We start from the raw sequence: 15,000 nt of genomic DNA, 5'->3' as shown, positions 1-15,000 counted from the left end.
CCGCAAGGCCTTCGCCCGTCACTTAGGACCGACTCACCCATGTCCAAGCGCTGTTCACATGGAACCCTTCTCCACCTCGGCCTTCAAAGTCTCTCGTTTGAATATTTGCTACTACCACCAAGATCTGCACCCGCGGCGGCTCCACCCGGGCCCACGCCCAAGGCTTCAGCGCCACCGCGGCGGCCCTCCTACTCGTCGCGGCGTAGCGCACGGACCACACTTCGTGTGCGCGCCGCGCGAAGGCGACGCGCCAAGCGCGAAGGAACGGTACATCGCCGGCGACGGCCGGGTATAGGCCCGACGCTCGAGCGCCATCCATTTTCAGGGCCAGTTGATTCGGCAGGTGAGTCGTTACACACTCCTTAGCGGATTCCGACTTCCATGGCCACCGCCCTGCTGTCTCGACCAACCAACACCTTTTGCCAGGGCTCCGATGAGCGTTCGCGTTCGGCGCCTTAACCCGGCGTTCGGTTCATCCCGCAGCGCCAGTTCTGCTTACCAAAAGTGGCCCACTGGGCAGCTCGCATTCTTCGCCCACGCGCCACGCGCACGGCGCGCGACGCGCGCGCCCGGCTCCGAAGCTGCGAGCCGGGCGTCTTACCCATTCAAAGTTTGAGAATAGGTTGAAGCCGTTTCGGCCCCAATGCCTCTCGTCAGTCGCTTTACCGGATAAAACTGCGCATCCAGCGAGAGCTCCAGCTATCCTGAGGGAAACTTCGGAGGGAACCAGCTACTAGATGGTTCGATTGGTCTTTCGCCCCTACGCCCGGGTCGTACGATCGATTTGCACGTCAGAACCGCTGCGGGCCTCCACCAGGGTTTCCCCTGGCTTCGCCCTGCCCGGGCGTAGCTCACCATCTTTCGGGTACCAACAAGTACGCTGTGGCTCCGTCCGCCTCCGCCGGCACGCGCCGGACGGAGAGCGCAGGACGGGCCGGCGGTGCGCCTCGCCCCTGCCACGGCGGCGAGGATCCCGCCCGACGGTGTCGCGCGCCAGCACGAGGGGAGCCCTCACCGCTTGCCGGCGGTTCGGGCCGAAACGGCGCGAGACGAGACGCGAGAGGGTGCCCACCGAGAGAGGAGGCACGAAGCCACCGGACCCGAGGAGCACCGCGCTCGCACCAGCACCCGCACCGCCCGACCCGGCCGCCGAGCGGATGGGACGCCTTAACCCGGCCGCGCGCGCACCGCACACTTTCATTGCGCCTCCGGGGTTTCTTTCGAGCCCTTCGACTCGCGCACGTGTTAGACTCCTTGGTCCGTGTTTCAAGACGGGTCGGGTGGGATTCCGACCCTCGCCGCAGACCCCGAGCGCCGGGGACCGCACCGCCAACGCGCGACACGACACGCACGAGGAAAACGCGCGCGCGGCCGGGAAACCCGCACGGGGAGAGGACGGGCCCCGGAGGACCCGAACCCCCCCGAAGGGCCCCGACCGACGCACGAAGCCCTCGGCGCGCCGGCCACGCGGACGCGGAAACGGCCCCTGCCGGAGGCGCACGGCACCGCGGCGCCGCACCGCGGTCGACGACGCACTGAGAACAGTTCGCCGCCAGTCGACGGAGCGGCGGGCGGCGGAGGCGCCCCGGACGCACGAGACACGGCCGCTTTCGCGAAACCACGCTCGCACGCGGCGCGGCGTCAGACTTTTCTTTCCGTCCAGTTTCCCTCGGTCCCGGGGCGAGCGAACGCTCTCGCCAGGCCCCCGCGACGGGCGCGGCCCGGTGCCTCCCCCACGACGACGCGCGAAGGCGCGACGCGGAGAGCACCGGTCGCAGGCCCCGCCACGGCGCCTCGACAAATCGCAAAGCTCTCGGTCGAAAACCCAGGCGCTCCTGGCCGCCTCCGGAACCGGTCGCGGCGCACCGCACGCGGAGAAAATGCACCGGGCGGCGGACGAGTCCGCCGAGGGGCGAGGCCCGCCCACACGTTGACCGGGATCGTCGAAGCGCACCCGACCCACGAGGGGACGGTCGACGCGACGGCGTCCGGGCGCGGGACGGGTACCGCGACACCCACGGCGGGCGACCGACGCCACGGCTGACTCCTCCGGGCGGACCGCGCGGATCCCACCCGTTTACCTCGCAACGGTTTCACGAACTCTTGAACTCTCTCTTCAGAGTTCTTTTCAACTTTCCCTCACGGTACTTGTCGGCTATCGGCCTCGTGCACGTATTTAGCCTTGGATGGAGTTTACCACCCACTTTAGGCTGCATTCCCAAGCAACCCGACTCCAAAGAGACCCGACCCCGGCACGTCGGGGGCCATCGCACCGGCCTGCCACCGTCCATGGAGGAGGCCCCGATCGAAAGGACTTGGACCCCGGAGCGATACCGGGAGGTGCGAGCTCCTGTACGCCACAACTCCACACGCCCGTAGTGCGGGCGGGGATTCGGCGCTGGGCTTTTCCCTGTTCACTCGCCGTTACTGAGGGAATCCTCGTTAGTTTCTTTTCCTCCGCTTAGTAATATGCTTAAATTAAGCGGGTCGTCACGTCTGATCTGAGGTCGCAAACATTGAAGTGCTCCCGGAGAGGCACGCCGCCGCGAGAGCGACGCGCTCTCCGTGTCTGGCCACCGGTCCCCGTCGCAACTCACACGGGAGACGCGGAGACTCGGATCTGGCTCTCTGCGCTCTCTCTCCCTCTCTCTATACGCCGTGGTCGCCACACCGACACGGAGCCGTGCACGCACGCGCGACGAAGTCGAAGTCGAAGTCGATGTCGAAGCCGAACAAGTCGAAATCGAAGTCGAAGTCGAAGCAGGCTCACTCACTCGAGGGCCACCGACGACCGCACCCACGCCACGGCCACGGCGGTGGCACGACCAAACAACGCAAAAACAACAACGGTGCTGCATTTCGAAGAGCCGCGACCGTCGAGCGGCCTCGAACTCCCATTCGCGGGAACCACGCAAAGCGCGTAGCGCAAAGCGCGTAGCGAGGCCCGGCCCACCGAAGCGCGAAGCGCGAAGGAAGGCCAGGACACCCATGCTCCCGATCGATAATCGAGCGACCCTCAGACAGGCGTGGCCCCGGGTGTGTAGCCCGGGGCCGCAATGTGCGTTCAACGTATCGATGATCAGTGTATCCTGCAATTCACACCAGTTCTCGCAGTTGGCTGCGTTTTTCATCGACGCACGAGCCGAGTGATCCACCGCTGTGAGTCGTTCCAAGACGATGCTTCATTAAACACCGACGACGAAGCTGCGCGCCTCGTCTTCCGTCAGTGGGACAAACCTTCATCGCAACATCGGCCTCGCTGCCGCGCAGCTGTGCAGCAGCGCAGACGACGACGACCGCTCTTCGACACCGCGGCGAAGCCACATCCACGGCAAGAAAAATCGTCGCCGACGCATCGCCGACACGGCGTCGACGATCGCGTCTTCCGCACCCTTGGCAGTCTCGACCGAGGGTGCTCCGTGCTCTCGCATTGACCATCGACCATCGACCATACCATGCCATGCCGTTATGCCATGCTCGTCCCGATAATGATCCTTCCGCAGGTTCACCTACGGAAACCTTGTTACGACTTTTACTTCCTCTAGACAGTCAAGTTCGCTCATCTTTTCGGCGCACCGGCACGAGCCGACACGACGACAACGAGTGCCACGGACGGCCCGTGCAGGGGCTGATCCGAGGATCTCACCAAACCGTCCGATCGGTAGTAGCGACGGGCGGTGTGTACAAAGGGCAGGGACTTAATCAACGCGAGCTGATGACTCGCGCTTACTGGGAATTCCTCGTTCGTGGGACACTGTCTCAAGCCCCAGTCCCCATCACGGACGGGGCTCAGCGGTTTACCCGAGCCTGTCGGCGAAGGGCAAGGTACACGCTGGCCCGTCCAGTGTAGCGCGCGTGCGGCCCCGGACATCGAAGGGCATCACAGACCTGTTATTGCTCCATCTCGCACGGCTTGCAGCCGCTCGTCCCTCTAAGAAGTTAGTCCGCCGGCCACACCGGGGTCGCGGAACTAGTTAGCGTGTCGGAGTCTCGCTCGTTATCGGAATCAACCAGACGGATCGCTCCACCAACTAAGAACGGCCATGCACCACCACCCACAGAATCGTGAAAGAGCTCTCAGTCTGTCAATCCTTCTCGTGTCCGGCCCAGGTGAGCTTTCCCGTGTTGAGTCAAATTGAGCCGCAGGCTCCACTCCTGGTGGTGCCCTTCCGTCAATTCCTTTAAGTTTCAGCTTTGCAACCATACTCCCCCCGGAACCCAGAAACTCCTGGTTTCCCTCATGGCTGCCGGACGGGTCATGCCATTCGACGCCGCCCGATCGCCGGTCGGCATAGTTTACCGTCGAAACTAGGGCGGTATCTGATCGCCTTCGAGCCTCCGACCTTCGTTCTTGATTAAGGAAAACATTCTTGGCAAATGCTTTCGCTTTAGTCCGTCTTGCGCCGGTCCCAGAATTTCACCTCTCGCGGCGCAGTACGAATGCCCCCGGCAGTCCCTCTCAATCATGACCTCCGTCCCGCAAAACCAACAAAATAGGACCGAGGCCCTATTCCATTATTCCCAGCTGCGGTGTACAGGCTCTACCGACCCGCTCTGAGCACTCCAGTTTCCTCAAGGTAAACGCTTCCGGCCCGCAACGGACACTCATCCAAGAGCGTCCGCAGGGCTCCGACAGTCTCGCCGCCGGGGACGGGCGGGGACAGGAAGCGCGCCTCGCGGCACGTCCCCCCCGCGAGCCCCGGCGTGATTTCCAAATACGAGCTTTTTAACTGCAACAGCGTTCGCTTACGCTGTTGGAGCTGGAATTACCGCGGCTGCTGGCACCAGACTTGCCCTCCAATGGATCCTCGCACATGGGTTTAAGGTGCACCCATTCCGATAGCAGCGCCTCGACCGAGGCCTGCATCGGTATTTTTCGTCACTACCTCACCGTGTCGGGAGTGGGTAATTTGCGCGCCTGCTGCCTTCCTTGGATGTGGTAGCCGTTTCTCAGGCTCCCTCTCCGGAATCGAACCCTGATTCCCCGTCACCCGTAGCCACCATGGCAGGCGCGAAGCCTGCCATCGAAAGTTGATAGGGCAGACATTCGAATGAAACGTCGCCGGCGCGGAGGCCGAGCGATCTGCCATGGTTTATCCAGAGTCACCATCCCGTGGACGGGCCCACGCCGAGCCCCGAACCCCCCCGAAGGAAGGGCCCCCGAAGGACCTCACCCCACGAAGGGGAAAGGAAGGGAAGGTGGGCGGGCACCGCGTCGGTTTTTGGTGCTGATAAATGCGCGCCTCCCCACGACGTCAGGGAACCTTCACCCGTGGGGACCGGCGCTCGTTTGCATGTATTAGCTCTAGAATTGCCACAGTTATCCGAGTAACTTCCGAGCGCTCAAAGAGACCATAACTGATTTAATGAGCCATTCGCAGTCTCAACGGGTCCTTCCGTTCGCACTTAGACATGCATGGCTTAGTCTTTGAGACAAGCATATGCGGCTGGCAGGATCAACCAGGGAGCGGCGTGAGGAGCCGCCGTAAAGACCACGGCACGCCGACCGTCACGCGCCGCGTGGCGCGTCGCACGTCGCACGTGCCGGGCCGGGGAGCACCGGGAGAACCGCGCGACCACGCGCCGCGGCGGAACCCCGCCACCTTTGTTGCACCGTTGCACCGTTGTGTCGTGTTGTGCCATGCCGACTCGTTTCCCTCTCGCTCGCACGACATCGCTCCCGAGGGCTCGTCTGCCTCGTCCCTCTTGTCCCGCACTTGGACTTCGTACTTCGTCCTTCGTATCGCCCCGGCGACAACCTCACGCCACGAACAACGTTCAACGTTCGTTCCGTACTTGGTACGCATCTCTCGCGCGCCTCTCGATCGCTGCACCGGTCAGAGGAAGAGAGTCACCGCTCCGACGGCGCGTTAACGGCAGCAGAACGTCGACGACGTCGGCCAGCCGAAAACCCATGTCGCAACCGCAACCTCACACACCGGCGCGCTCGGCGGAAGGAAAGCGGTCAGACAGAGTCAGACCCGAGTGCCCGGGAGGCGCCGATTCGGAACAAGAAACAGTCCGACGCACCGGCGCCGGCCGGGCCGAAGACACCACCGGGTCCGACCCGGGGCAGCACGCCCGGCTTCGCAAGTGGGCGAAAGACCGTCGCGGCCACCTCGCTAGGCTCACGTCCATCATACGTGGCGACGCACCACCAAATCCACGGTGAGCGACCAAAGAGCTCGTCGCCCAAAAACACGCAACTGCATACGTCGGCCACCCGAGGAACGAGCGGACACGGACAGGAGACCGTCGAACCTCCAACCTCCGGGCGACCGCTTACTTTCACGTGACCCTTGGTTCGTTACACTCGCCGGCGAAGGCCCCGTGACACGGACGGGGATCCGACCGTCGGCCGAGTGCACGACCACCGGTAAAACTGCTCGGACACGTCGGGCAAAGAATGTCGTGAAAGCAGCACGGAGCCACTCGGCACACAAGCTCGCTCACGACGAAAAGGACCGTGACAGCAGCTGCCCCATACACGGAGAAGACCCGACCGACAAATAGCAACGGAGGGACTCCGGACGAAGAGCAGCAGCGACATCGCCAGTGAATCGCGTCGACGACGAACAAACGCTCGCCGACCCCCGAACTCCCAACGGGTACGTTCGAGGACCGTGACAACCCGCACGAGTGGCGAACCTCGTCACAAGACGTGGTGACCGAAACGCAAACGCCATCGAAACCTGCGTGCGCGCACGCATCCGCCCAAGCATGCGACGGACGCTCCGAAGAGCAAGATCATGGCCCATGGGACCCATGATGGGAAAGAAAACGAAGCCAACGAAGCCACCCGTGTACGGCACTTTCCCTCTTTCTCGTGGGTGCGGCTTTCGCAGATATCGAAGATATCGCAGATATCGCAGATATCGAACGCTTCACAAATCACACATCGCATCACGCCGCCGTTTTCCTACGCTCAACGAGCTGTTGCACCACTCAAGCATGCACGTCCACACTCGTGCGTCTTGCATCTCCCTCACTAATGTGCACACGACGGACGATCGTGGTTGGCGTCATCGTGGTGAACAGATTAAGCGGTTGCGCGAACGTCACACAGTATCGAGAGCGTGACGGTCGAGTGTTTGAAAATATTTCAACACTTGGAAAACTTGGATGAAAACTTAACACCTTTTGAACACTGCAAACCGATTTGGCAACACACACACACACACACACACACACACACACACACACACACACACACACACACACACACACACACACACACACACACACACACACACACACACACACACACACACACACACACACACACACACACACACACACACCCTAACGCTAACCTTAACAGCCCTAACAATAACCCTAATCGACCATGTGGAGGTACTCGCTATTACCTTCAGAAAATGATTTTCGTTGTGCAGATCACCAATCTGGATGAAATTTAGCATACTTAAATAATTTTAGACGCTGAGTCCAAATCCACTTGTTTCCACGTCGAGGATGTGACACATTTTGTCATTTTTGGCAATTAAAGATACACCGAACATTAAAGCACGATTTCGACACAGAAATGAAGAATCAAGGATAGACTGATATGTACGTCAAAGAAAACTCTTGTGAGGTCATAAAATGATAAAATATGTTTATACAGAGCCATATTCACTGTTATTAAAGATGTTTATAATCAAAGGTCGTAAACCGAAGCAGTTACATATTTTTACCGGCCGAAAACGTCTGGAACGACCAGACAGGCCTTCGAGTTGACCAAGGCAACTTTTTGCTTAAAGGGCAGCCACACTGGCTATTAAAGGTAGTTACATTGACAATTAAAGACAGTTACAGCGCCTATTAAAGAGAGTTACATTGGCTATTACGGATTAAATCAAAGACAAAGACACTGCACGACTCAGCCTGATGAAAAATAGAACCGCCACAAGAAGATTACTGTTTTAGAACTCCAGTATCTATTCCTCTGAAGCGGTTGCTGAACTTGGCTCTTAACTGATGCTATTACAAAACTCAAGTCCACTATTACATGCTAACCGATCTGAATACTACTGTGTAGTAGATTACCACAGCAAAAGCAGTGTGACACCCACATTCACAGTTCGTCGTCGGAAACATCGTCAGTTCTGCTTTCATCATCCATAAGTTCCATTTCTGTACGGGTCTGTTCATCGTTGACGCAGTTTTGACACCCACAGCACTCTGCGCAGGACACTCCTTTTGACCGGCAAGAACACTGGTTGGTCTCACATTTCGTCTTCTTGCAATTACATTTCGTCGCCTCTAACAGTTCCTTCTGCGCTGATGGTTTGTTCAGCCAGTGAACAATCAGTGCTCCTTTGCGTTCCATCCATCCGTGAAATGTTGGAGAAGGGGCTTCGAAAAACCTCTCCATCACGCGGTGGTGGATCGCAGACTGATAGTTCACTCTTTTGCAATGCAGCATCAGAGCGACGCTTGAAGGCAGCAACTTCTGTTCTCCCAGCGACTGGCTGCAGAATAGCTTGTAGCGAGCCTCATCCACACTCTTCATGGTTGGCTGATTGTACATGGCGCAGACGAATTGTTCCAGGTCGTGAATGATATTCTGATGTAGCGTGAATTCTCGACCAATGCTGCCGAAACAGGTGATGAGATGGGGACCCTTCATCATCGAGTCGAATGGCCTTGTTTTGCCCTTCCCATGGAATGCACTGGTGGTATCACTTCCTGTGAAATTGTGCAAACCTATCAACGCATCGCAGAAAGAACTTTCCAGGGCATTACTCAGCTTCCTAATGTCAACGACGGTAATGTCCTTGGGACTTCCTGTGACCAGATGGAAATTTCGCGCCCGAATCGACTTCGAGTGAGCCAATGCCCACACAAACACATCGGTGTCGAAACTCTCGATGCGCACTGACTCTCCATTCTGTCCCTCGTGAGCGCCAGTTGGAGGAGCTTCGTGTCAGCTTCCTCATGGTCACATTCAAGTTCAGGTACTGACGACACAGTCAGGACACCATTCGACGCCTTGATTTTCTCACATTTGCCGGCATGACTGACGTACGACAACATGTCACCCAGTTTTGATGGAGACATGTTTCTCGTCCACGATGCGACGAAGAACTCTATCGACGCCTCCTTGTTGGCTCCGCTCAGGAGATAATTGGCCCACTGTTTTGGAAGGGCTCGATCACGTCTGTAGATGGTTCGTACCTGAAGATCGCCTGCCCTGCCCGCTCGTCTGACGTGCTCCAGACACTTGATGCTGATACTTGGGTAAGTATCAAACACCATGTCCAGTCTCGAAGCTTGGTTATGTCGTGCTTTGGCCACTACGATGTTTGTCACCATCTCTTCCAGTTTGCCGAAAGTGTTATGCAGTGAACCAGCCTTTATCGCCTGAATAACGGCCATTTCATCCACAATTGTTGCACCTTGGATAGGCCGAGCGTCCACACAGCAATCGGGCCACAGTTTCAGTATATGGTTGTGGAGTTTGGCTTTGTCCGTCTTAGCGATCGAAACATCACCGGATGCCAGCGGGGAAAGATATGTTCGCCAGTGGGTATGCGAACAGATCGTGGAGTGTTGCATTGCTTTTCTCGCCAATCGACAGCAGTCGTGTGAAAAGACGACGTTCATTCGCAATTTCAACCTTCGGCGTCTGCTGGTGGGGAGTCGCCGACTTTCCTCATGCCTTCAAGAAAGTTGCCAATTTGGCCTTCGAATTCGGACTGAAGGATGGGACCTCACCCGAGAGAAGCCGATCACGCATGAATTGCACGACAGCATTCTCTCCCTTGACATACGCATTCATCAAGTCCGCGGAAGTGGCTGGCGGTGCGATGACATCTGAACTAATATTGACGAGTTCAAGGTGAGCGCCGGAGAAAGGGTTAATCATTTGAAGTACTGTGTCCATCACTTGCACCACCACTGCTTCGTTCTTCTTCGATCTCGACACATCCAAATCCTTTCTCGTTCGGGGCTCGTTGTGGATAGCCGCCATGGAATCACATTTCCTTGCGATTTCCGCACGTGCTGGTTGGGACAGGATCCACTTCTTCACAGCTGTGCTTTTCTGAGTGTAACCAATGATGCCTCCACTGGTCTTGCCATCCCTGTTTAAAGTCTGCTTTATGATCTGATCACATGCAACACTACTAAATCCATAACGAGTATGCCGTTGGGTACACTCAAGAGTGTGTTTAATGTGTCTATATTTGTTTAACTCAAGGGTGTGGGAATAAAGTGCCTATATTTGTTGAACGCAAAAGTGTGTGTATCATGTGTCTATATTTGTTTAATTCAAGAGTGTGTGTATAATGTGTCTATATTTGTTTATCTCACGAGTGTTTGTATAAAGTGTTTATATTTGTTGACCTCATCAGTGTTTGTTTGAAGTGTCTATATTTGATAAACTCAAGTAGGTGTGTGGAAAAAGTGTCTGCATTTGTTTCACTCAAGAGTGTGTGTTTAATATGTCAATATTTGTTTACCTCAAGAGTGTGTGTTAAAAGTGTCTATATTTTTTTACCTCAAGAGTGTGTGTATAAAGTGTCTATATTTGTTTTCCTCAAGAGTGTGTGCATAAAGTGTTAATATTTGTTTACCTCAAGAGTGTTTGTATAATGTGTCTCTATTTGTTTACGTCAAGAGTGTGTGTATAAAGTGTCAAAATTTCTTTAACTCAAGAGTGTTTGTAAAAATTGTCGATATTTGTTGACCTCATATGTGTTTGTATGAAGTGTGCATCTTTGTTGAACTCAAGAGTGTTTGTATAAATTGTCGATATTTGTTCACCTCATATGTGTTTGCATTAAGTGTGTATATTTGTTGACCTCATATGTGTTTGTATGAAGTGTGCATCTTTGTTGAACTTGAGTGTTTGTATAAATTGTCTATATTTGTTTACCTCATATGTGTTTGCATGAAGTGTGCATCTTTGTTGAACTCAAGAGTGTTTGTATAAATTGTCGATATTTGTTCACCTCATATGTGTTTGCATTAAGTGTGTATATTTGTTGACCTCAAGAGTGTTTGTATAAAGCATCTATATTTGTTTATCTCACGAGTGTTTGTATAAAGTGTCGAAAGTTGTTTACCTCATAAGTGTTTGTCTGAAGTGTCTATATTTATAAATCTCAAGTGTGTGTGTGTGTGTGTGTGTGTGTGTGTGTGTGTGTGTGTGTGTGTGTGTGTGTGTGTGTGTGTGTGTGTGTGTGTGTGTGTGTGTGTGTGTGTGTGTGTGTGTGTGTGTGTGCTTAACTCAAGACTGTGTGTATAATGTGTCGATATTTGTTTAACTGCACACGTATTCGAATACTCGAACTGCACACGCACGGCAACAGCGAACTGCTGATCAATCTGCTCATGAACGAGCCAGGCAAGCCATAAAGGGGGTGAGGGAGACAATTGATAAAGGGAAGATAAATGATGTGAGTGAGTGAGGGCAAGCAGGCCTGTGTGTATGGAGTGAGTGAGGGCCAGCGGGCCTGTGTGTATGGAGTGAGTGAGGGCCAGCGGGCCTGTGTGTATGGAGCGAATGTGGTATGCATGGTGCCATGAGTGATTGGGAGGAGGAGTGATTCCCACCCAAGTGACCCTGGGGTCAGAGCAATGTGAGTTCGTGGGTTAGTCAAATTGACAAAAATGGAGGTCGCTTTGCTGTTGGAGCGAATGTGGGCTCGAAACCCGTTTGGAGGGGTGCAGGAGTCCTGTTGACGGGCTGGGAGCGTGGCTGCAAACGGTGAGTATCGCTTTGTGGGCACAAAATAGGGCAAATTTCCCGGGTATTCCCGGGTACTTCAGCTAGTAAAAAATAAAAGAAACTTTCCAAAGCCATGTCAGCCAAGTGATGCTGTGGATTGTGGTGTATCGGCTGAGACTCAATCAGGCAATGGCTGGTTCTGTTTATAACCTCCGCCATCGAAGATCGGAGGTTACTGTTTTCACCCCTTTCTGTTTGTTTGTTTGTGAACAATATTGCGGAAAAACTCCTTGACAGATTTCGACGAAACTTGGTGCGGGGATTAGGTATGGTCCAAAGACCGTGCCATTAGATTTTTGGACTTGGTCCAAAATCCAATATGGCCGCTATGGCGGCCATTTTGAAAAAACATTTGAATTTTTTTTTTTTTTTGCATTTCTACATGTTTTAAGTGATTTTCAACCCCCCCCCTCCCCAAAAAAAAACTTGTTGGAGAAAAGAACTAGAACTCTGACAACACTGTTGACGTCATATTTAATGAATAAGATTTTAGGTTCACTTGAGTGACCCAGCAGTATTGGTGGCGGAGGTTTTGCACTCTACCGAGTGCTCCCCCTCTAGTTTCAGACTGCAACCGAGCCGGTTTGCCCACTTGATGTTTATATAGTTATCGTGCCAGCTTCAACAGAAACTTATTTTTGAGAGATTGTGGGACTTATTGCATTTTGTTTGGAAGACGTGAGCGTAAACCCGGAAGAGGTACTCGGCCATTCCTTCCCACCCACAGCACATGGAAGGTGGAAGAGTACCAACACCATGTTCATGTTCAACATTCTTCTGGAAAGATCCATGCCCCTTCCAACTCTCAATTCAACATTGTCGCGTCCAGGGTCCGAGTTAAAACCCTACCTGGACGGATGGCAAAGCTTCTCCCTTGAAGGCTATCACCGAGACCCGGGGAGTAATATATATATATATATATATATATATATATATATATATATATATATATATATATATATATATATATATATATATATATATATATATATATATATATATATATATATATATATATATATATATATATATATATATATATATATATATGTACGAGCAGGGATACTCGTGCTCCGCACAGGAATCCCGTGGATGATGGCGCGTCTGAAGGAGTATATGTCACAGTTAATTGTAAAATTGTAGAGGCTGCCACCATTATGTTTTTTTTTCATCACCACTATAATATTATATTTTCCCAGCCATGTTTTATATGCAGAAGACTCGAGTTCAAAAATGTTAAGATTTATTGCCGCATCAGATAAAAAACCATAATGCCTCAACAATGCGAGGCTGGTTTCATGTCATCATTTGCGTCTTAATTAATCTCATTCTCTTGCAAATTCCGTTGGTCCCATGTCAATCGGCTGAACGTGAAAAATTAACGTTACGCAATCAGGTGATGACGTCATAATTCGGAAACCGGGAAGTCGGAAGTCATTGTCTTCAATTGACTGAAGCATTATTTTTTCATTCTATTGCAAATGGCGTTGGCCCCATGTCAATCGGCTGAACTTGAAAAATTAACGTTACGAAATCAGGTGATGACGTCATAATTCGGAAACCGGAAGTCGGAAGTACAATTCTTTTACATCCAGACACTCCCGGGTACATGTTCTGTCAGCATGTGAAGTTTGGTCAGGATCAGTCCAGTACTTTTCGCGTGCATAGGTCACAGAGAAACACACACACAGACAGGCACACTTTCAAATATATTTATATATATATATATATATATATATATATATATATATATATATATATATATATATATATATACACATACATACATACACTCTCTTTCTCTCTTTCTATCCAGTCGGAAGCCTCTCACCAACCACATGTGCGACCGATCTCCCGTCCTATGCAGTGGTTGGAAGCCCCTTGCAAACCACACGTGCGACCGATCTCCCGTGCTATCAGTCGTCCGAAGCCCCTCACATTGCGCCACCTCTCCCCTCTTGTGCGCTCCTTCTCTTTCCTGCTCCATCGCCTTTGCTTCCGGGGCGTGGCCTGCTCGCCCCCAAACCAGGGAGGGGCTTCTCCTGTTTGTTGTGGTTTCAGGGATGCGTTTCCCAGATTTACTGCCTGGCTTGAAATATAAAAAAAAAACAAAGGGAAAATATCACAGAGGGCAATCACGTACAGGGGAACGAATCACACCGCACCACCCCTTGTGTGGTGACATGTAAAACTTAAGCTCACAGATTCCCTAACTTGGTTACATCGAGTTGCTTTCTACTTATCCACGGACCAAGCAACTTTACACAATGCTAAACTCCATATTTTAATCCTTCCATGTACCCCCACAACCATTACAATATATTTACCATGTGAACATGTTGAGAATGCATATATGCCTGAATCAGAAGACAATTGTAGAAAATCATTGGCAATTCACAAAAAAAAAGAAAAAATTTAAATGGGTCGGCGGGGGGGGGGGGTAACATTATATTTGGCTAAGCGAGGTTATGCTGGTTACACATTATCAATGATTTATGTGCTCTGGCAAGTCGGGCAAAATGTGGCGAGAGTTTTTATGCATCAAACTCCACCATTGGACATAATTCTTGGAAGCAATGGGCAATTTTATAAGATGTAGAAACCTGAACCGAAAGAAAATTTTGGCAAAAGAAAATAATAAAAATAAAACTTAGTTTTTGGTTTGAAAAACTGGATTCTCACAATCATATGTGGGTTTTATATTCATAGGAGGCATGATTATCAACAATTTGGTATTATCTGTGCATATCTAGAGTGAATATTAGTGTTGTTCTGGAAAATGTATCAATTTTTTTATGTTACAAATGGCATACATGACCCATCAGCTGTTGAGTTGGATGTCAGGGGAATAAGTATCCCAATTACTGAGCCTCCAATCAACTGTGATCCACCTTCGTTTGTGGAAGCACAGGCTGCGGTGAACCGGTGGAAATGGGGTAAAGTTTCTGGGATCTGTGGCATCCATGCTGAACTTCTCAAGGCTGGTGGAAATGCTGCACTCGTGTCATTGCATGCAGTTTTGTGCTCTGCATGGAACACAGGCATCATCCAAACTGACCTGAAGAGGGGCCTTGTTGTCCCTCTCTGGAAAGGGAAGGGTGACCGCCAGCAACAACTACCGAGGGGTGACGCTGCTCTCAGTGCCGGGCAAGGTCTTTGCTTGGATAATGATTGGTCGGGTTTGCCACCAACTGCTTGAGCACCAGCGTCCAGAAGTCAGGCTTTACACCAAAGAGGTCAATGATTGACCGTATCCTTGCTCTTTG

General features: G+C 52.6%; 1 protein-coding gene, 2 non-coding genes and 1 pseudogene across 3 annotated transcripts in view; 1 reads left to right on the top strand and 3 right to left on the bottom strand.

Moving 5' to 3' along the window:
• LOC147007684 (exocyst complex component 5-like) overlaps positions 1 to 15,000 on the top strand; it is a 37,120-nt gene that overhangs the window by 9,501 nt on the left and 12,619 nt on the right. The window lies entirely within an intron of this gene.
• LOC147007687 (28S ribosomal RNA) lies at positions 117 to 1,259 on the bottom strand (annotated as a pseudogene).
• LOC147007686 (5.8S ribosomal RNA) lies at positions 3,011 to 3,166 on the bottom strand. The gene has a single exon (XR_015053984.1). It is a non-coding gene; the product is annotated as a 5.8S ribosomal RNA (ribosomal RNA).
• Positions 3,487 to 5,467, bottom strand: LOC147007685 (18S ribosomal RNA). Its single transcript, XR_015053985.1, has one exon. It is a non-coding gene; the product is annotated as an 18S ribosomal RNA (ribosomal RNA).

Source organism: Eptatretus burgeri, unplaced genomic scaffold (genome assembly GCF_056783735.1).
Source record: "Eptatretus burgeri isolate ZD-2024b unplaced genomic scaffold, Ebu_testis_v1 Ebu_testis_scaffold_49, whole genome shotgun sequence".
Taxonomy (NCBI): domain Eukaryota; kingdom Metazoa; phylum Chordata; class Myxini; order Myxiniformes; family Myxinidae; genus Eptatretus; species Eptatretus burgeri.
Note: the sequence above shows the minus strand (reverse complement) of the source record. Positions and strands in the feature narration are given on the sequence as shown.